The sequence below is a fragment of the Hyaena hyaena genome, unplaced genomic scaffold (genome assembly GCF_003009895.1).
Source record: "Hyaena hyaena isolate Hyena2069 unplaced genomic scaffold, ASM300989v1 scaffold_614, whole genome shotgun sequence".
Taxonomy (NCBI): domain Eukaryota; kingdom Metazoa; phylum Chordata; class Mammalia; order Carnivora; family Hyaenidae; genus Hyaena; species Hyaena hyaena.
This window is the reverse complement of record NW_024081244.1, coordinates 987,068-1,007,662: the sequence shown is the minus strand read 5'-3', so window position 1 is coordinate 1,007,662 and position 20,595 is coordinate 987,068. Positions and strand designations below refer to the sequence as shown.

Here is a 20,595-nt window from a genome sequence, read left to right as displayed (position 1 = left end):
GGGGGGTTGTCAGCTGGGTGGGCCCAGATCCCAGGTGACTGATGGCCTTCTAAAAAGAGATTAGGACACAAACACAGAGGAAAGACCAAGTTGAAGATGCCTGGGGGAAGACAGCCATCGATGGAGAAGCCTGCTGACAGGGTCGACCTTTGGCTTCTGGCTTCTAGAACTGTGAGAAAAGAAATCCGTCGCTCAAAGCCCTCAGTCTGCGCACTTGGCTGTGGCAGCCCCCGCTGACCCATCCTCCATCCTGGAAGGGGACGGGGAGAGTCTTTTCTTGAGAGAGGAAAGTCTGTGATCTCTCGCTGGAGCAGGGATTCTCAAACTCCCCCTCCCCCCTCCCCACCCCCCCATGGCCTGGACAACTTGTTGACACACACAGGCGGCAGGGGCCCACCCCCAGAGGCTCCTATTCAGGAGTTCTGGGGTGTGGACAAAGATGAGCATTTCTAGCAAGTTCGCAGCTGAAACTGAGGCTCTGGTTCAGGGGACCACGTGTTGCGACTCACCAGAGGAAGATCAAGCGCAGGCCACTAGAAAGTGGGAAGAGCTCACGCAACAGCCACTTGATTTGAGTTGTGTTCATGTACGACCTATATAGACCGGAAGGCCGCACACTCGCACTGAGAGGAGCCCAGAGAATTTCGGGAAGGGATGTCATTTACACTGGGCTCTTGAGACCATGCAGCTCCTCAGCGGGTTGGGGGGCTGAGAAGGGAAGGGAGGTGGGCCCGGCCAGGGCAGGCACTGCGGCGGCGTGAGGCCACGAGTCTGCTTCAGAAGAGGGAGAAGTCTCGTGAATTATCGGTAAAACAGTAGTGCAAAATTTGCTGCCATTATTATTCCTGTTTCACTGTGGATCTAAACCTAATAAGCACAGGAGTTTTCTCAAAACAGGGGAATTTTGAAGAGTGGGAAGACTGAGCCTGAGAAAGCACTGAGTTTTCCTCAGAAGGGAGCATTTTGGCTTTTGCATTAATATTTAATCTGGTTGATTCCTTTACTTTCTTAGCAAGGCATTAGCGAAGCTGTGGATAGTGGGGAGAGAATGGATCAAACGCACTGATAAAAAGAAGAAAATCGTTAGGATCTGCAGGAGAGGAGAAAGGATTATTTAAATCCTAATTTAGAAGATGAAGGGCTTTCCTCCTGTGGCCTCGTGGCGCAACGGTAGCGCGTCTGACTCCAGATCAGAAGGTTGCGTGTTCAAATCACGTCGGGGTCAACGACGGTAGCTTTTTTTTTAGGGTAAATTGAAAAGCAAGGCGATTTCCCTCCAAGGTGTACCTAGTGGTTGACTTTGAGAGGCTTCCAAGGAGTTGTGACTGTTAAAAAAAAATTTACTGAGCACATAGTAAAGCTCTTACCGACTATTCAGGCGCTCATGCCCTGGGCAGTATCCCATCTAGCAGATAGAAAGGAGCCCCAGGGAGTCGTAGAGGATGAGACTTTTACAGGCAGAAGGGACTGGGAGCGAGGAGGTTATACTAGCAAAACACAGGTTGGTTCAGGCAAAGTCACGTTCCTTTACGGGACGACAGGCATCTATCGCCTCCCTAGTGCTGACCCAGTGATTTCTCCTGGACGGGCTGAAGCTTCCATCTCTGGGAGGTGCCCACGCTGTAGCTGGGAAGCCCAAATCTCCGTGTGGAGGTCGGGGCTCAGCGCAGGTGACTCCACCTTGGGCCCGTGGTCCTGTTTTTAACATGACAGAAAGGACAGAATATCTGCTCTTCCCAGAGCTTTGTGGGATGCGTTCTATTCGGCTTCTGTCCCTGAGCCGCCGCTGGAATTCTGACTGCGGCAAGGGCTCCCCGGATGCGCGGCGCGTCCCTTGCAACCTTCTTTAAAGAAAGGTTTAATTTAAACACTCTCTTCTCGGGCGTTCACCACATCAGGGAACGCACACTCTTCTGTTTCCCTCTCTCTGCTCTGCTTGCTTTCTGGACTGTTCCTTCGCCCATCTGCCTCCAACAGTGTGTGCATCCTTCCCATTTCAGTCCCGCCCTGCCCCCGCCCCCGCCCCGGCCCAGCCAGGAGTCTAGAGCCTTCTGGACTCGACCTCTTCCTCAGTCCCCGGTGTGAGCAACGAGTCCTGCTGTTTGATTTCCTAAAGCTCCACAGCCCCGTCGACTTCTCCTTAGCAACGTCTTCCATCAACATCTCTCGCCCCGGATGTGGACATGAATCTCGAAACTCCTCTTCCCAGATCTCCTCTTGTTCAGGGAAATTGGGGTCCTTACTGTCCACGTCTGTACACAAACCTTGTCCTGATCGCCGCACCGCCTGTCGCACAGGCCGCACATACACGCTGCTCCTTCCCAGGACGGGGCCTTGTCTGAAAGGAATGTTCTCCCGTGTTTACTGCGTGGCTGTACTGCCAGGTGAGCAGGGCCCTGGCCTCAGCCAGCTGCAAAGGCCTCGGTCTGGTCAGCACTGTGAGTTCAAGGACAGACACGTAGCCCAGCCGACGAGCCACACAAGCGGGAGGTGTATCAAAGCGGAAAGTACACTGTGGAGACGTGAGAGCAGGAGAAACTCGGGTGGAGGGGGGAGGGGGAGAGGAGGACGGGGAGGGGAAGGGGGAGAGGGGGAGGGGGAGGGGAGGGAGGAGGGAGAGCACTCGAGGGCGAGCAGGGAGGTTTTCGCTGGAGGTGCCGGAGGCGGGTTGTGTCTATCTTTTTGAATTGATAGTTATTAACTAGGGGGCCAAATGTTTATTACTTAGGAGTGGGAAGCAGGCTTTGGCTTTTTCTTCCTCACCTGCCCAGGGGTTTCCTGTCCTGGCGCCACCGCCTGGGACTGTCCCGTGTGATGGGACTTCTCGCCGAGCGCGGCCGGACAGGCCTCTGGCCTTCTCCAAATCCCAGCAACAGAAGAAAACAAAACTGGACAGTATGAGACATAGAATCAACTGGATCAAGCTACCTAATGTGTCGGCACTCCTGGCTGGGCACGGCCTCCTCCATGCTGGCCTCCAGGAGTCCTGTTAGAGCCTGAAGCCTGCTCTGACACAGTCCCACTTACACGAACACCAGTTACGTGTGTTATACTGAAGCTATCTGTTTACAATAGAAATACGATAGCATTTCTGACGTTCGGAGGTTCATTAAAAAGCTACATGACATAAAAATCAGTAGCTAATATTTCATGGGTGGTTTTATACTGGTTTTCAAGTGGCTTTAATGGACATCCTTTGAATTGACTTTTAACGCCCCTGGAGGAATGTAGGCACCGTTTACACAGGAGTAAACAAGAATGAAGCCATTACGTAACTAGATCGAGTTGATTTTTATGTCTCATGCTGTCCAGTTCTGTTTCCTTCTGTTGCTAGGATTTGGAGAAACCTATTTCATGGCCCAAATTCTTTCTTTAAGATCAATGTGATGTTGGAGCTTCCTGCCATCCCTCCCCTTCAAAGAGTCCGAACCAGAGCTCTCAAGTAAATACTGTAAGCTCTCTATTCTGAAGTAGAGGTGTAAAAAGGTTAGAGACCAGAAGGAGACCCATGTGAAACTGGCTTTCACATGCTTTGTATAATCCAGACTATCAGAGCCCATACCTCCCTGAAAACCAAACTCAAGACTCACTTTGGTAAAGATAACTTTCACTGATCATCAGTGGTGTTCTTTGTGTTGGCTTTTTCTCCAAACTAGTGACAAGTCTTGAAAAGCAAGGGGTGTAACTTCTATTTATTTCCAGGTTCCCCTTTGGCTTTTGGTTCTCAAGCAACGCACCGACCTCGGCAGCCGTTGGTCACCCTCCCAAGGGGAAGCGATGGGGAATAGGACTGGGGAGAATTCCTACTTTCAGCATTTTCTTTACTCTTCTCGCCCCTAATGGCACCCTCCTTATACAAACGTAGGTCTTCACAGCAGAATGACCATAGGTCTTTTTTCCAAAGTGCGGTAACTTGTTTCAAACTTGAATTGAGCACTCTCACCCAGTAATTAGCCAACTTCGCTTGCATTCTAAACGAGAGATTTTTTTGGAACTTGTTTTCATTAACAATTTAAATGGAGACAGACACTCTTATATGTTGGGTTATTTATGCTTGTTTTACACCTTCAAAAGCCTCCAAGGGTTGCATGTTAGCAGTTTCACTTCTTCTAGGTCACAGGTTTTCTCAGCATGCTTAGGTATAGTTTTTTGTTTGATTACGTGCAGGGGACCAGCCTCTGCAAGCCAGGGTTGGCCCGGAGAGTGATGGTTGGCGTCGGCGAAAGAAGACACGGAGCAGCCTCTTCAGGTGGACTGCTCAAATTTATTTTTCAGCTTAGGGTTTTTATGTAGCAAATTCAATCAATCATGCTTAAACAATTTACATTTTTTAAGTACAGTCATAGGACTTAACATTTCTAAGTTTTCTTGGCAACAGTGATTTCACGGTACGTAATTTCCACTTCAACCAATAAAATTTAACCAGGTAGTCATAGCAAAGTTTTACATATTCTTTACTACGTATGACAGGGTATCTAAGGATAAGTGAAGCCTATTGCCAGAATACATGAGATCACAGTGCCCTTTAATTGTTTAAATTCAGTGGGCAAGCAAAAACAGGATATACTTGTACCCGCAGTTGTAGGTAACAGACTCTCACAACCCCTTACTAAGAAAGAACAATATCAACATTTACCATAGATGACGTATGGAAATGTTTTACGTGGCTCAACTAGAATTTGGTCTCTGCATTTACCAATCTCATTCTTTGACCAGAACAATCCATAAGTTGCCTTACAGGCTTGAGGTCAGCAGGCAAATATTTCTCTAACACCTTTTCGAGAAAGCCCTCCACAACTAGTAAGTCTTGTTTTTGTCTCTGCTTATGGCATAATATGTATTCTTACTGGCAATTAGACTCATACAAGGAAAATGAATTCTAGGTCTCTCATAGGCCCCATGCATAGCGGACTGTCTCCAATTTTGCTAATTGCTACAATATTTATTAGACAACATCTGATTGAGGGGACGGACATGATAGTTAGGTACATTCCATTTTGGAGGAAGGGGGAACTTTAGGCGATTCTGGTTTCATATTAACCCTAGAATAGACTAACAGCAGAAGTGAGAGTAAAAGGTACAGACAAAGTAGAGAAGAAGAATTCTTCCGGGGGTTCTTCCGACTGCATTGCAGTCTCTTCCCTGGGCCTTGCCATCAGGGATGACCTGTGCGGTTTCGGTCTCCGGCAATTAAGTTTAGAAAAATCCTAAGGAAACAGCGCACAATCTCGTTGCACTACCAATCCGCAGACAGTATAACTGTCGTTATAAGGATAAATACAGAAATCATGAACTGAGAAGCATTGGTGGTTCAGTGGTAGAATTCTCGCCTGCCACGCGGGAGGCCCGGGTTCGATTCCCGGCCAATGCAATTTACGTTTTGCCCACGGCGCCGGTGAAAATATTTTCACTGAAAAATTACAAGCCAAAACTACTTCGAAGTAAACCCTCCTTTTGCAATTTCACCTTATAAACGATGCCAGTTGGCGTGCATTTGGTTCCTCCATGACCTGACACGTCATCCTGCTGGAGCTACGTACACTCTGACCTCAACCGAATTCGGGCGCGAATTGTAAACCGCTGGTATCTGAGGGTCGAGCGTGGTGGTGCAGAGAACCGAAGGTATCCTTTCTCAGCCTTAGAGGCAATCGCTGAAAAATAGCCAGACATCTCGTAAAGAAGGCTCCAGAATTCATTGCGTTGAAATTTAAATTTGAAAAACCACCTTGGGTGCGGCTAGCAGAGTGGCGCAGCGGAAGCGTGCTGGGCCCATAACCCAGAGGTCGATGGATCGAAACCATCCTCTGCTATCTGTTCAGCAGCCTTCCTTGGCTCCAGCCCAAATTTTAGAAAAAGGAAGTGAATAGAACTGATCACTATCAGAGGAGCCTGGGGACCAGATCCGGATGTGTAAGAATTCCCAAGGGAATGTGGTACAAACACCTGCTTCCTGTCTGGTCCGGTTCGTCCCTTGTAATTCAGTCTCTGAGTTGGGTACCGTCGCACCTGTTGGATTGAACGCGGGCGATCCCCGCAGGGGCTTCGGTATTTCGCACGTCAGGCAAGCGTTAGAATTTGTAATAACGTCTGTTACCAACGTCTCGATATTCAAAATCTTGTTCTTTTAAGTATGATGACAGGCGGTCCAGAGTTGTTAGACCAACAAGCAAGCCGATGTATGGACAGGAAAGATATTATTCCTCATGGGAATATATCCAGACAGCTGGGTAGCAGTCGCGTAGTCGTGGCCGAGTGGTTAAGGCGATGGACTTGAAATCCATTGGGGTCTCCCCGCGCAGGTTCGAATCCTGCCGACTACGGAGTAGCGTTTTTCTTCCAGGTGTTACCCCTGCTGGACCAACTTTGGAGACTGCAAAACACACAACATAGCACGAAATACACCATTTTCCCGGATATTAATATATCTGTCCTTGAAGCTGTAAGCAGGTAGTTGTCTTTTAGTATAACAGTGGATGAAGAAAATTTTTGAAAATGATTTTGGGAAAACATTAGGGATTTCTGAAACCTCTATAAAGATGCTAAAACATGCCCAGGCTTTAAATCTTTTTTTTTTTTTTTTTTTTTTTTTTTAAATTGCTGTTTCCCTATCCAGAATCCAGCTCGGGTCTGACTTCTGAAACTGAACCCTGGAATTTGGGCACATCCAATGCATCATCACTCTTATACTTGTGGGCACATTTGTTGCTTTGCAATCAGTGTCTCAAACAGGAAATCTCCAACCTTTCCTCCTTCTGAAGCCCTCTTATCATGCCACTTAGGAAGCCAGAATTGCAGAGAGGAAGTACAGGATAGAGAATTTTCAAAACTGTTTTCAGACACTGGCTAAATATTATTAAGAAAAAAAGAACTGTTGTGCTTGATAAAACTACCAGATACACAATACTGTATATGCAACATAAATAAGAGTAAGTATAACAAACATTTATCTTTTGTTACACTTGCAATCGATCCACTACAGAATGCAGATAAATGAAAAGAAGAACGTAAAAATACTTAGAAATGTAAAAGTTCTTAATCCTTGTAATTACTAGTAAATCCCCATGTTACATTTGACTTTTTTCTTTTTGCGTTTTCTGAATTCATACATTCCCTAAGAGATATTTTAAGTGTTGACACTTTCCCCTATAAACCCACAGGCAGACAAATGTTCATTGTCCAAATTAGGAATTTGATTCAGGAAATCAAATGCACAGTTTTGATTTTTCTAGGAACACAGGTACTCAAGCCCTCCATGAACCTGGAGAAAATTCCAAGCAAAGACGAGCTCTGTTGGGCTTTCCCCCTGACCGAGCAAGTCTGTTGCCTCCTGGGATCCAGGGAACGTGGACCTTCCGCACCTGTTCAAGACAGAGATCCAACCACACGCGTGCAACACGCTGCAAAGAGCTTCCAAAAACTTGCCAGAGAACCCAGCCATTGTTGGCCCCATGGTGTAATGGTTAGCACTCTGGACTTTGAATCCAGCGATCCGAGTTCAAATCTCGGTGGGACCTGTCAGCATTTTAGTATCTTCTCTTCTCTAAAATCAACCCTGCACCTGCGTTGGGCCAGAGACACTTGTGCACCTCAGCACCGCATCCTAGACAGCAGGGTGACACTGTCCTGCAGAACTGTGTGGCTTGTGTGCTTTTCTGGAATTCTATGTCCTCGTCTGCCCACCCCCACCCCCGGCATTGGAAAATCAGGTTATCATCTGGATCCCCTAAGTACTTCTGTTTCACACCCCAGACCTCACTTCTGGGTTTGGGTTCTAGCAGGTTCTAACATGAACTTGGCCTTATGTTGGAATGCGTGTGAGCCCTGTTGTTGTGTTTGTTTCAGAGCATCTGCTGTCTGGGATATAGCGGTTTCCTATTGATATTTAAAAAATAAAAACCATACTCCTATATAATCCTATATTTAATATTCATAGATTTTCCATTAAGGACATATGTGTAATGGCCCCATGGTGTAATGGTTAGCACTCTGGACTTTGAATCCAGCGATCTGAGTTCAAATCTCAGTGGGACCTGCTCTGGTTTTGGTCACCTGTCCCCACATTTCAAATTGCTAGTGCATCCTGCTGTGTGGGCATGAATTTTACACTTGGGCTTTCTTCTCCAGAAGAGTATCATGTAATTCCTTACTCTCTTCTCAGACTCATGAGAAATAACCTATTTATAACAGCTTTGTGTCCTTCTGGGAAACTCTTTGGTCTTCCTGGGTTCCTGATGTCAGCCTGATCCTCTTTAGTCTTCAGGCCCTAACGGTTCATGTATCAGATGCCACTCCCTCTTGTCTGAAGCTCGTCGCAGTGCACGGGCCCCACACACGTACATACATAACCACTGTAGTAGAAAGCGCCTCATGGAAGGACCCTGAGGTTAGCACTGTAGACTCTAAGTCCAGCAGTTTGAGTCCAGATCTCTTTGGGACCGCTGCACCATTGTGGTGATTTTTCCTCTGTGGTTCTCCTAACTCATTTGCTCACCTTGGAGGCGAATACATCTGGCAGCAGGCTCTCCAATTACTTCCGGATCAACAGCCAAATCAACACAGGGTCCCTGGCCAAGAGAGAATTGTCTCTGACTGCTTACCTCTGAGTACCTACTTCCTCCCCCTCACACTTGATGTCCCTTTTTGCCTTTCTGCCCTGAGTTCCTCAGATCCTGGTAAGGTAGAATCCTGGCCCTGGTGACTAGGAGTTTATGTTTTACAGTCCCCTTCCCAGGTCCCTCCCGTCATGGAGCCTACTTGAAGTGTTCCATCAGCTTCTAATCACTAACTCCGTCCTGAGAAAGCTCCTCCTGCACGGGGGTCTCGCTGTAGGTGCATGTTAGAGCCTCCCCGGTCCGCGCTCATTAGAGGCTCCATGCCATGCCCTGGGCTAATGTGCTGCCTACATTATTTTGAAGATACACTGACCTGTTAGGAGTACACATCAGTCTTTCATTGGAGGCCCAGCTTCAAGGGCCTCATGATGTAATGGGTAGTACTTGGACTTCAGCTCTCAATGGACTGGTTGCAGCTTTGGACACCTTGCCCTTGTGTTTTCCCAAACCAAGGGTACACTCTGCTATGAATAGATGCCCCCTTAGACTCTCACATCGCCCCCCCCCCCCCATCAACATCCACTCCTTGCTCTTTCCTCTGGTGACTGAAAACTGTCCTCTCTCCATTAGCCTCATGTCTTCCTAGAATCTCTCCTCTTGATGCCTGTTTTTGCTTTGCCTGGTGCCTGAAGTCAGACCCCTGTAAGTTAATTATGTATTCGGGGAATTAAGAGTTCATAGGTCTCAGGCCGCACCTGTCGCTCCTTTCTCCCCTGGAGTTCACACAAATGTTCTGTAGGCTAACTCTGAACTTGGAAATGTCCCAGTCGTGAAGTGAGACCCTAGCCATCAGTTTCCATTGTTTCTATACAAGAGGCTCGCTCTTAATGTTCCCTAGATTGAGTTTATGCCCAAACATCTTGAAGATCAACTGACTGGATTCAATAGTATACGTGTCTTCCCTTGAAGGTTTGTTACGCAGGATCCCATGGTGTGATGTTTAACCCTCTAGACATTGGATCCTTCTGTTGACTCTCCTCTCCTTAGTTCAAGTACATCTTCCAGTGATCTCAGTGACAGTAAGAGAAGAGGCTCCATAAACTCCTCTGGTCTCTGAACATTGTTCCGGAAAAAGCCCTGCAAACTTCCTCACGCCTATGAAGCCCCAGTCATGGTAATGTTTTAGAACCTCTGTATTAGTTCCCCATCGCTGCTGTAGCAAATTACCCCGTATTTCTGGCTTAATATGACATGCATTACCTTTCTTACAGCCCTGGAGCTCCGCAGCCTAAAAAGAAGGGGTCAGCAGGTTTCCTGGAGACTTCAGGGAAGAATCTTATTTCCTTGCCATTTTCAGCTCCTAGTGGTCTCTTCCCCGAATCATGTCCTGCCTCTATAGTCACAGTTCCTACTATTGACTCTGACCTTCTTTTGGGTGCCCTTGGAAAATCCAGGTTAATCTCTTCATTTCCAAATCCTCAATTGAATCGCATCGATAAAGTCTCTTTTACCAGGCACGGTGGTAACGTGTTCATAGGTTCTGCAGATTAGGATGTGGGTCTATGTCAGAAGCCAGTATTCAGCCTACCACATCCTTTATTAACAAAGAGAAAGTGTCTACTAATGCTCTTTAGATTGATTCTGTTGACCAGGACTTTGTTCAGAGGTCAAATACAGATCCAGCTTCCACATGTCCAATAGACACTCTTCTATAAGGGCTCCATGGTGTAATAATTAGCATGAAGTCAGATCTGGAAATCTTACAGTCTTTTGTATTTTTACCTTCTCAATGGCATTCCCTCCCCTCCACGGGATCTCGGGGCCATCGGGCCTTCCCGAGTTTATGGATTATCTGTTGTATAGACTGCCACAAGATTGGCACCTATACAAGATACACTTCGTCTTACAACTGCGGTGAGTCTCTAGGGTCAGCGTGGCTGGGTCTTCTGCTTCGGGGTCCTTTGTGATCTGCATCCAAAGTATTGGCTGGACTGGAGTCACCTCGAAGCTCAACCAGGGAAGGATCCACTCATTCCTAAATTCACATGTGTGTTGCAGGATTTAGTTCCTCAAAGGCTGTGAAACTGAGGGCCTCAGGTGCTGGCTGGCTGACGGCTGGAGTCCGTCAGTGGGTCCTTGCCACATGGATCTTACCAATGTGATGGCTCGTTTTCTCAAAGCATGAAAGCTGAGAGAGCAACAGTGCACATGTTTGGGTAAGCTGGAAATCACGATCTGGTGTCATCTAATCATGCAAGGGACATCCTGTCACATTGACTGTGTCTGTATGATAGGAGCAAGTCACTAGGTCCAGCCCACACTCAAGGGAAGGAATGACACAAAAAATATGTCTACCACACTAGATTTCAGAGACCCCAGAAATCCCAAAGCAGAATGAGCCCTGTCCGGCTCTGGCCTTCTCCTAGGACTCATACTTCACAGGTAGCTTTTTTTTTTTTCCCCTTAGTCAGCAAGTGCTCTATTGAGAGGAATTGCTGGTACCTCCTAACTGAGAACATTCTTTCTAGGTCTTAGTTTTTATAGTTTTCCTTTATCTTTCTTTACAATTAAGCCAGCATTAAAGGGCTAAACCATCACTCTCGTAATATCACTCCTCACAAGTGAATCAGGATCTCTATGCATAAGGCCCTCCGCTGGCTATTTTCCTGGAGTTTCCCAGGGATTCAAATGTGCGGCAAGGAGTGAGACCCGGAGAGCTCACGTCCCACTGCTGGTACCCTTCAACTCGCCGCCACTCCAAGGCATTTACTATTTTCTTACACAGGTTTTGATTTTTAATTATTTATTCCCTATTTCTGCATAATTACATTTCACCAGGGCAGGGAGGTTTACATGCTCCTCTGCTTAGAACATTGCCTGGCATATGTCAGATGCATGATAAATATTCTTTGAATGATCGAATAAATAAAAGAATCAGTGAACTCTTCAGATGGGCCTCGGTCACCACATTTCACAGTCCCAGTCCTAACACCTCCCCAAGCCCAAATAAATAGTTTTTCCTTCCAGCAGCATTTTCGAATTCGTCACTCACTTAAACTCAAAAACGACAACTTTGTATCTTTTACCTGTGGTATGATACGTGCTGCCGAAGTGAGCACTCTTCTACCTGTTTTAGATGGATATGTTTTGATATTGATTTGATAATTCATATGTTTGCTATTTATGAAATCATTTCTTGACCCCTCCTTAGGCCATTCAATTTAAATCCTGATCATGTCTCAAATGTCATCTTCTGTTCTCCTTCATCCTAGTTTTCTTACTGATTTTTATTATATCATGCTGCATGTGCGTGTGTGTGTGTGCGGGCGTGCACACACACACACACACACACACAGAGTTATTTACTGATTTTTGTGATACCATTGGGTGTGGATGAAAGAGAGAAACCAGCCCCCGGCGCCCGGGAGCAGGCATGATCAGACATGTGACCTGGGTCGCTCGGAACTGGTCTGGCGCTCACTGCTCATGGGATTTATTTGTTGAGCAGGAACAACCTCACATGATAAGAGCCTCGGCAAGGGCAAGGGCGTTCTCTGATCCTGATGGTGCGAGACAGAAACAAACAACAACAGAACGTTTCATAATCTAGTCTCAGAATAGACTGAAAAGGTCCCGTGCGCGCCACAAAAATACCAAACATCTGCCCGCGTGTGTAAGGGACTGCTAGTTTTACCAATTTAGCTTCATTCTGTTCTTACCTTTTCCCAGATAAAACTTATGAGGATATCAAATCACAGAATGATGCCTTCCCCTCCTGACAGCTGCCACCAAGAACAAAGCCTGGCTTCCTTGACCCCTCCCTCAAGTCACCCAACATAAGACACAGTGCTACAATAAGGCAATAAGGCCTTTTTGTTAGTTTGGTTTGGTTTTTCAAATTCCAGATATAATGGACGTGTAACATTGTGGAAGTTTCGAACGTGCAATGTGTTGATGCGTTTATGTGTTGTGGTATGATTACCGCGTGCCATTACCCAACACCTTCATCATGTCACCTAATACTCATTTCATTTTTGTGATGAGAATGTTTAAGATGTGGTCTCTTAGCAACTTTAAAGTATATGCTATACTATTGCTGACTATAATCACGTGCCTGTCCATGAGATCTTGAGAAGTTATTTACCTTCTAACAGCAAATTTTGTGCCCTTTGACCCCCATGCCCCCCCCTCCCCGCAGCCCCTGGTAACCGCCATTGTACTCTCTATTTCTAAACGCTTAGCCAAGATTCCACACGTAAACCATCCCATGCAGCCTTTGTCTTTCGATCTGGCTCCGTTCACTTAGCATAACGCCCTCGAGGTCTACCCATGCAGTCACAAATGGCAGTTTCCTGTATACAAAGATACATTCACTCGTTGACACTTCGGTCTGTTTTTCCAAATTTCAGCGATTGTGAATGCTGCTGAAGCGAACAGGGGAGTGCAGATATCTCTTTGGGTAACTTGTTTTCATTTCCTCTGGATAAACACCCTCAAGTGGGATTGCTGGGTCACAGGGTAGTTCCGTTTTTAATTTTTTGAGGAACCTCGATACCGTGTTCCAGAGCGGCTGCACCAGCTTCCATTTCCAGCAACAGTGCACAAAGGACCCCTTTTCTCCACAGAGTTACTAACACTTGTTACCTATTGACTCTTTGCTGATAGCCATTCTAACTGATGTGGGGGCATTGTGGTTTTGACTTGCATTTCCCTGATTATTAGAGATGTTGAACATGTTGGCCAGTTAGATGGAAATGTCGTTCCGTGAAAGGGAGGTCTACACAAAATGGCGTCCAGAAGCCCAGGGAGCTGGAAGACTGAAGAAAAGGCCGACAAGTCTAGTTTGAGGAGAAATGGTTTATCAAAGGGATTTAGGTAGAGAAGTGTGTCTTGGGTGACTCCACGTCCTGTGAGACCTGCTTTTATAGCCTTGGAGGCTGGGAGCACACAGGAGGACTGCCTGGAGGAGATGTTGGAGACTCACAGTTGTTTCTCCAGAGCAGACTGAGGACGTGGTGCCCAAAGGTGTACTTATCATGGGGTTGGACAGAAACACTGTGTATGTGGGGGGTGGGAGTGTGTCTGGGGGCTGTGCTCAGGAAGGCTTCAGGTCACAGGGTGGTCATCACAGCAGAGCTGCCTGAGATGGTGCTAGGCTAGTCCATGCAAATGTCTATACAGTTCTCTGAGCATTTTTAAATTGGACTTGACTGTTGTTGTTTTTATTGAGTTGTAAGAGTTCTTTCTATATTTTGGATAGTAAATCCTCCTCCAATATATGGTTTGCAAATATTTTCTCCTATTCCATAGTTTGCTTTTTCATTTTTTTGATAACTTTTGTCCCGCAGACCCGATTCAGTTTGACAGAGTCCTACTTGTTGATTTTCTCTTTTGTTGTTTGTGCTGTTGGTGTCTTATCCAAAAAATCATTGCTGAAAGAAACGTCGATGAGCTTTCCCCCTTATGTTTCCTTCTAGGAGTTTTATGGTTTCTTGTCTTATATTTATGTCTTCAATCCAATTCCAGTTAATTTTTGTGAGTGCTGTGAGATCAAGGTCCACTTTCAGTTTTCTGCAGATGGTTATCCAATTTTGGATCAACCCAGTATTTGGATTACATCCGATATGAAGGTTGTGCGGCCTCTTTGATGTTGAGGTACATTCTCTCTATACCAAGGTTGTTGAGAGTTTTTTTGTTTTTGTTTTTTTTAAATCATGAAAGACTGTCGTGTTTTGTTAACAATGCGGCATGACAGACGTGAACGTGAAAGAATGTTTGTATTTAATAAGGTCTTTAAAACCTTATTAAACACCCCTTTAACTGAGATTCTGCAAGGTCTCTGGAGGTCTGTGCTCTTTCTTGGGGCGGCAGTCACAGACCCCTGACCCAACTGCAGGCGTGTTCCCGGTGATCTGTGGCGGGTGGCCATCGAAATGGGCAATAATGAAAAAAATAAAAATAAATGACAGTAAATTCTTTTTAAATCAAACCTACCTGCACGAAACAAACAAAACAAATAGAAACAAAACAAAACAAAGCTCCTTCAGAATGTCCTAAAATTTTTTAATAAAGTCCAAAGTCCAAAATCTTTGGCGTGGCTTCCGGAACCGGGTACAGTGTGACCTTGACGCCTCACTTCCAGCTCTCCCCGGTCACCCACCTGGCCTTCCTGGAGGAGTGACTCTTTCCAACAAGCGCTAATGTTGCCCGGGGCAGCCGTCCTTCTGGGAGTCCCGCCCAGAAGTGTCCTCGGGTAAGAGGCGTGATACATGGTTTCAGTGTACGTGCCCTGATAGGAACGACGAGATCCAATTTGATTTCTAGAACCAAAGCAATCATTCACTCCGTTCTTCTGTCAGAGGCTCCCACGTTTCCTTAGGAAGCGTATTTTGTTTTTATTCGGGTCCACATCCTCCTTCCCCAGGCTATAGTCTTTATTTTATTTTTTCCTTTGTCTAGATAAGAGGGCCACTTACAGGGAGTAAAGAAGTCTTCATTAACAAAACAATAGGAACTGCAAAATAGAGCCGTGCGCAGATAGCAACATAAGATTTGTCTCAGACGCTGCCAGCAGGTGACGAGGTGGCCGAGTGGTTAAGGCGATGGACTGCTAATCCATTGTGCTCTGCACGCGTGGGTTCGAATCCCACCCTCGTCGTCGGCTTTCCCTCTGCGTCGCTGGAGTGAGGTTTTAGCTCTTTGTGAGCGATATGAGTTGGAAGTGCGTGTAGGAAGGGGAAAAAAAAAAAAAAAAAAACCCAAACTACGAAAGCCCCAGTAGCTTTCACTATTTATAACCTAGCCTGTTTTAACCGTTTTACAGACCTCGGAGGGCAGATTTACTCCCATCGCCTTGATGGGAACGGCGGCCTGAAACTCAGGCTCCGGACCCTCCGCCGTCCTTCGCGGGTCAGCCCCTTGCCCGGCGGCCGGCGACCCTCCAGCCTGCGTTCCCGACGCAGGTCGCAGGCCTGCTCCCCCCGCGCCTCGGCGCGGTGATCTCACGTCTCCCAGGGGAGGTCCAGCCGGCCGTGCCGTTGCCGACGCACAGGTAATGCTGGCGCCCCCTTCTGGTAAGAGATCCCTTTACAAGACCCACATCGACTGTACCTTTCGCGTAAATTCGCAAGGAAAAGCATCTTCTCTATTTTTTTTTTTTTTAAAGTAGACCCCAGGCCCATCAGGGGGCTTGAACTGCCGACCTGGGGAGCGAGAGTCACGTGCTCTACCGTCTGAACCAGCCAGGCGGCCGAGCGTCATTCTCCATTTTGGATTTTGGTTGAATGAGTTTAAATCAAAGATCTTTTCCAAGCGCCGCAGCCTCTATTTGTTTCTCCCTTCTTTGCTCATCCATCTTCTGCCGTTTGCATCTTAATTTTAGCACATAATCCCTTAAAATCTCGCCGTCACCTGTTCTCACTTTACTGTGAACTAGGCAGCAAGGCTCAGGTATACAGTGTACAACAAACAATCTGTAGGGACCGTAGTAGAGATTTTCTCTTTGAAAACTACTCCCTCTGTCACCTGTCTCCGTTTTACAGATGAGGAAACTGACGTAGAAACCAAACCAACTGTTTTAAACAATCATACAACGAGCCTTTCCTTACTAAGGTTCGTGAAAACCAAGTTCTTCCAGATCAAGTGGTTAGGGTGATGAGTTCTTTCCAGTATGTTCACATCTTGCAACTGACACTGTGACTTCTGAGATCTAGAATATTCTCAAGTACATCTGTCATAAGCCAGTGGATCTTCGAAAAACCTCATGAGGATTGAGGCCTATGCAGCACGAAATCTGAAGCAATATCTAATTTTGAGTTTTATCTAACAATATCTGGCTTATATGGCACTTGCAGTTTGAAGATGGTTTACAAACTCCTAAATATAAGAAGACCACCAGACCGTTAAAAATTAAATGAAAAAAATCACAAAAAGCTGTTGATAAGGTTCCTAAACAAAAATTAAAACTATCACATGGCCCAAGACACCCCTTATTTGCACAATACCGTAGCGTGTTAAAGTACACCAAACCGGAAAATGTCGTCACTGTCCTGACTGGCAGAGACCGCGGTCCCTTTTACCTGGCTGAGCGACGCGTGAATGGAAGATGCCTCATAAAAGTTAACTGCCTTTATCTCAGTGATATTTGGTGCTTCCAAATTCAAGATAATTGATCTCCTGCCCAGCACTAGGAAGGCCAAGGACACAGTGTGGTTGAACAAAGTTGGATTTACTGTCTTGTTACAATGAGGGAGGCAAAATATGATGCTCTATTAAGTGACTCCACTACTCTGTGACCGGGTACCTTCAGAATTTTTGTCTCAAAGGTGAGAGGATCAGAGCAGAACTAGAGCTAAAATTGGTTTTAAAAAATGCAGTAGTTCCTCACGTGACCCAGGAAGGAGTGGAGGTTTGGTAATCTTCGTTACATGGACAATATCATTGCTTTTCATCTGTGTTCAGACATGATTATGGGCAGTTTTTTTTTTTTCTAATAGTTTATTGTCAAATTAGTTTCCACATAACACTCAGTGCTCATCCCCACAATGCAGGTTTTTGTTTTTATCTTGCTTCGCGATCATCACAAAGTGGACTTGCCTGTTGTTGGTATTCTCGGAAATTATTTATGTTCAACAGGAATTTCCTAGGGCTTAGCTGGGAGCACCGGGCCAGCTCCTAGCAACACTCGGGCCCAGCTCTGGGTGTCAGACCAGTTCCTGGCTGTCAGCGGCTGCTCTTCTCGTTCTCAAAGTGTGTAGAATTCATACACATGATGACTCATTTTTAATATGAAATATTTAAGGTAACAAAAAGGGAGGAATAACTGCTAAAATTCAAAAATCTGTACTCAGTCCTCACATGATTAAACTGTTGGCAATTTTCCATTCCTTTCTGTATCCGAGCCCTTTGCCTGAACTCCTCAGTTCCTCTTCAAGAGATGGAGTGTCGTCCCTTATCTCTGGGCTGCAGCCTGAGGATGACTTGGGTCAACCTTAGTAGACACAAGTCAAGCAGGGCCTTTAAATACATTTGCCATCTTCGTGACAGGAAGTCCCCTCCAGGGAGTGGCTGCAATTTCACTCATGGTCCCAGAGGGAACATGCTTCAAGGTCACGGGAGCCCCTGCAGCAGGGAGCCCAGGAGCCACATGGCGCTGTGCCCACAGCTCAAAAATACAGCCTTTCGTGAGCTTGGCCAGATCACTTGCCTTCAGACATTTGAGTAGTAAATGCTTACTGTTAGGTGCTTTTAGGAGTTTGTGTTTTGTGTGTTTGTTACGGAGCAATAGCTGACTGCAACACACAGTCTTTGCTGCTTCCAGGTCATGATAAAAATCCTTACATTTTCGAAACTACCTTCTCTAATATATCATATAATTTATGTATATATTATATAATCCACTTACTCTCTTTTATGTTTCCTGTGTTGTTCCCTTCCCCTCTCCCTATCCCCCAGCCCAAGTCTCTTAAGGACATGGACTTTTGCATACTTTGTTTCCTGTGATCCTCGGATCTTAGATCCTATATCCCAGAGTCCTAGCGTGCTCCAGAAACACTTACTACATTTGTGAATTTGCTCTGTCCGTGTCCAGCAGGGCCCAACCCCCATGTTTGTAATCCACACCCAGGAAGCCTTCTTTTTTCTGTTCTTCCAGTCACTTTTCCCATCCATCGCTAATGAGTGGGTTTTTTTTTTTTTTTTCCTGAATCCCCTTCTCAAAGCCGGAAGGCTTACACATCTATTGGGGGGGGGTGCATATATTCTTATTATATATTCTTATTCTCTGGATTTGGGGACAAGCCCCCTAAGCCCCAATGACCATTTAAGGGTCAGGATATCTGCAGATGGCCCTATCATTTTTTATTTTCTTCTCTTTGGCACTTCCTGGTCTGGAAAGGCTGTCTGCTCCTCTTGGTATCCTTTGCTGTGAATGCAGGAGAAAGAGAAAGAAGAAAGGGTAAAATAATTTGTATCAGGAACATTTTTATCTTCATGGATCAGAACTTCTACTTCCATGAACCTCCTGGAGAGGGTGTGGGCGAAAAAAGTCAGTTTATCCTCTGGCGCGAAGGGTTCGATGCCCATCCGGTGGGGAGGGGGAAGCTTTTGCCTGTTCTCAGGAAACCAGAAACATGAGAACAACTTAAATATTTCTTAGCTGCAGCTTTATCCAGTTCTTTTGAGATTGTATCCTTTCTGGGTTTATAAAGGGTTTACTTAGTGTACATGGTACATTTTGTGAGGAAGCAGTGAGTGCTTTCTTATGACATGAACGCCTTGCCACTTTTTTTTTCTCTGAGAAATCTCATCCTCTGAGAACCAGCGCTCAAGCGCCAACTTTTCTTTGCAATTTGGACCCGACAGCCGTCTAGAGAAACCCACAGTCACAGCAGAGGCTAAAAGAGAGGCTGGGGAGAGGAAGAGATACTAATTATTCCCTTGTTTTAATACTCATTGCTCTGACCTAGCAAAAGCACTCATGCGCGCCATGTGATGTGAACAAACTGTTTCACCAGGAAGTCAAGAATTGGAAATGACTCTTTCTCCATCCTGAAGTTTAAAATCCGGGTTATTCAGGCATAAAAATGTGGGTTTTTTGTATTTTCTACCGCTATCTTCTCTGTCTTCCTGTTTGCCTACACACTCTGTAAACAGCTGGGTTCTTTTCCTGGCCTTAACGTTTCTGTTCTGTAGTTCAGGTTTGCATATGAGCTGTTCTCATCCTTTTGATGACGACACAGGTGGAAGCAAAAAGGCAGTTAAGGCGGAGAGGAGGGTGAGAGTGAAAACCAGTAACACAGACTGCAGCAGCGGCAGCCGGAACGTCCAAGGACGCACAGACTCAGACCAGAGGAGACAGAGACAGAGAAGAGATTCGGGGACAAACGACAGGTTCCCCCGGTGCAGGCCCCAGGGCCCCGCGTTAGTCACAGACTCCGCCCTTCTTAGAGAGGGGTCGCTTTACACATCCGACGCCTCTTAAAACCCGGATCTCCCAAGGCTTTTCAATGCCCCCTTGTGGGTAGGAAAGACGAGCCGGGTTTGTAAAACCGGTGACAGGTGGTCCCTCCTCCCGCCGCGTCAACTATAGCCACTTTGGGGGTTGAGTAAAAAGAGCCAGAGCTAACCACGAAGGGATTCGAACCCTCAATCTTCTGATCCGAAGTCAGACGCCTTATCCGTTAGGCCACGTGGTCCCCAGGTGCGTGGTCGTGTCGCAACACTTAGAAAGTATAATGAGCCCTCCGCCGGGTCCTGAGTCGCCCATAGCGCGCCACCCACCCGCGCTTTCAACACTAGGTTCCTGGGGTATTTGAGGCCCCGGCGGCGGGACTGGAACTGACAGCCCGGGTAGGAACTGACAATTGCCATGCGTGCTCCGTGGGGGACAAAAGTCGCTCACGTGACCGCTCCCGGGCAGAAAACCTGCTCCTGGGGCCGAAAAGATGCCAGAGGACCGCCTATCTTCTGCGTCAAGGGATGTATTCGAATGCGCTTGGAGCGTCCTCCCTGTTCACACTCATCCACACTCACTAGTCTCAGACCCCAGGTGCCTGGACCGTCCCCGCACAGGGACCGTGTACCCGCCCCCACAAGGCGGTCGGCACCCGCACCAGTGTCTTTCTCGGCTCTTGCAGGCCCCCCGGTAACAGCTTTCCCCTTCTCACACTCTGGTACCTTCTGCGATTGTTGTCCTGTGTCGTCAGAGCGCTTTTCAGCGTGTCTCCGTCGGGAGAGGAGCGTGCTTTTTGTTGGCGTTGCTTAGGGCTTTCGAGCGGGCCAGGGTCACTAATAGTATTTGAGGTTTCCATATGTGAAGAGAGAAATACTATCGCAGTATCACAAACATTGACGGTTAACAATTTCTCCGTTTCATAGATGACTCCACACAAGAACGTGTTGCAATAAAATTCCATGGACGAGTCATTTACAGAATTTACAGTGTTCTGTAGAGCGCTTGGCCCAATAAAGTGGTAGAGATTTACACTTCTAGCTTGGATGGCTTCTTTCCAGTTCGTCAGTGAGTCTGTGTGACCTTGTTTAA

General features: G+C 46.5%; 1 long non-coding RNA gene and 8 other non-coding genes across 9 annotated transcripts; 8 read left to right on the top strand and 1 right to left on the bottom strand.

The window, feature by feature from the left end:
• The first annotated feature begins 1,153 nt into the window (after positions 1–1,153).
• Positions 1,154–1,225, top strand: TRNAW-CCA. The gene has a single exon. It is a non-coding gene; the product is annotated as a tRNA-Trp (tRNA).
• An 868-nt stretch (positions 1,226–2,093) lies between these two features.
• Positions 2,094–7,193, top strand: LOC120248784. Its single transcript, XR_005532686.1, has 2 exons — positions 2,094–2,384; positions 6,614–7,193. It is a non-coding gene; the product is annotated as an uncharacterized LOC120248784 (long non-coding RNA).
• TRNAG-GCC lies at positions 5,301–5,371 on the top strand. The gene has a single exon. It is a non-coding gene; the product is annotated as a tRNA-Gly (tRNA).
• TRNAM-CAU lies at positions 5,739–5,810 on the top strand. Its single transcript has one exon. It is a non-coding gene; the product is annotated as a tRNA-Met (tRNA).
• TRNAS-UGA lies at positions 6,239–6,320 on the top strand. The gene has a single exon. It is a non-coding gene; the product is annotated as a tRNA-Ser (tRNA).
• Positions 7,194–7,442: 249 nt separating the features above from the next.
• TRNAQ-UUG lies at positions 7,443–7,514 on the top strand. Its single transcript has one exon. It is a non-coding gene; the product is annotated as a tRNA-Gln (tRNA).
• A 446-nt stretch (positions 7,515–7,960) lies between these two features.
• On the top strand, positions 7,961–8,032 carry TRNAQ-UUG. The gene has a single exon. It is a non-coding gene; the product is annotated as a tRNA-Gln (tRNA).
• A 7,096-nt stretch (positions 8,033–15,128) lies between these two features.
• TRNAS-GCU lies at positions 15,129–15,210 on the top strand. The gene has a single exon. It is a non-coding gene; the product is annotated as a tRNA-Ser (tRNA).
• Positions 15,211–19,674: 4,464 nt separating this feature from the next.
• Positions 19,675–19,747, bottom strand: TRNAR-UCG. Its single transcript has one exon. It is a non-coding gene; the product is annotated as a tRNA-Arg (tRNA).
• Between the last annotated feature and the right edge of the window lie 848 nt (positions 19,748–20,595).